The sequence below is a fragment of the Anneissia japonica genome, unplaced genomic scaffold, assembly GCF_011630105.1.
Source record: "Anneissia japonica isolate Jap-2015-1 unplaced genomic scaffold, ASM1163010v1 scaffold55511_len1374_cov178, whole genome shotgun sequence".
Classification (NCBI taxonomy): domain Eukaryota; kingdom Metazoa; phylum Echinodermata; class Crinoidea; order Comatulida; family Comatulidae; genus Anneissia; species Anneissia japonica.
The window spans coordinates 1-1378 of NW_022682927.1; the positions used below are offsets into that span (position 1 = coordinate 1).

The 1378-nt window shown below is 36.8% G+C and overlaps 1 non-coding gene and 2 pseudogenes across 1 annotated transcript; 2 read left to right on the forward strand and 1 right to left on the reverse strand.

Annotated features, from left to right (window-relative positions):
• Positions 1-72: 72 nt before the first annotated feature.
• LOC117112886 lies at positions 73-191 on the reverse strand. The gene has a single exon (XR_004446109.1). It is a non-coding gene; the product is annotated as a 5S ribosomal RNA (ribosomal RNA).
• Positions 192-685: 494 nt separating this feature from the next.
• LOC117112948 lies at positions 686-805 on the forward strand (annotated as a pseudogene).
• A 128-nt stretch (positions 806-933) lies between these two features.
• On the forward strand, positions 934-1049 carry LOC117113015 (annotated as a pseudogene).
• Positions 1050-1378: the final 329 nt, after the last annotated feature.

A 1378-nucleotide genomic window follows, 5' to 3' on the forward strand; every position in this document is an offset into this window, starting at 1 on the left:
TAGGAAATATTATAAGAGCTATGGATGCGCTACTATTGGTAAAATTAATTTTCTAGAAAAAAAAAAAAATGATGTCTACAGCACTCGGTATTCCCAAGCGGTCTCCCATCCAAGTACTAACCAGACCCGACGTTGCTTAACTTCGGTGATCGGACGAGAACCGGTGTTTTGAAGGTAGTATGGCCGTAAACAAGGGAGCCAAGGGTGCACCAACAGTGCAACACTTCGATCATCGAGCTCATTAAATGATATTTCACTAAAATACAGTTTTTAACCAATGAATAGAACAATTCCATAGCAAACATTTTTTTTTATCATCATCTGAATTTTCAAAAAGCATCACAGTTAAATTTAAAAAATCGAAATAAAAATCGCCGCAGAAAAATATTTACAATTTTTCGAAATTTATGAAATTTCAGAAATGTGTTCAGACTATGTTTATGTACATGTGGTAAAAATTTAATTTGTACATGTGATAAAAATTTCATCTCTAGAGATCGAGATCTCGAGTAGAGAGATAGAAACAGATAGAGAGAGATAGATAGATGAAGATAGAGATAGAGACAGAGATAGAGAGAGATAAAATAAATGTGAAATAAACAAACACGAAGTTAAGAAACGTCGGGCCCGATTATTACTTCGATGGGAGACCGCCTGGGAATGCCGGGTGCGGTGGTGCTCAATTGCCTACGGCCATACTTTTTTTTTAAACACCGGTTCTCGTCCGATCACCGAAGTTAAGCAACGTCGGGCCAGGTTAGTACTTCGATGGAAGACCGTCTGGGAATACCGGGTGCTGTAGACTTATTTCATTTATATTTTTCTAAAAATTCATTTTACCAATAGTAGCGAATCGACAGCTCTTATAATATTTCTAAGTAACACGTCACAACTAACTGGATGATCGAAGTGTTGCACTGTTGGTGCATCCTTGTCTACGGCCATACTACCTTGAAAACACCGGTTCTCGTCCGATCACCGAAGTTAAGCAACTAGCCTTGTTAGTACTTGGTTAGGAGACCCCTTGGGAATACCGGGTGCTGTAGACTTAATTCATTTTTTTTTCTAGAAATTGATTTTACCAATAGTAGCGCATCGATAGCTCTTATAATATTTTCCTAATGCAGGCGTCACTTTGAAGCCTGGACCCACATTAGACCGCTGTCATCGTTAATAGCAACAGTCGGTTAACATGCTGTTGTAGTGAAGTCCTAACGTTCTTTTTTTAATCTTGATTGAGTGAAGCTTTACCTATAAATTTGATGAAAGGTATGAAGCTTTCACGAATAATGTGTGTTTGGTGATGGGAGATCGAATGCATAATTATACATAATTATATTATAATATTAATAGTGATAATAATAATAATATTAGTAAT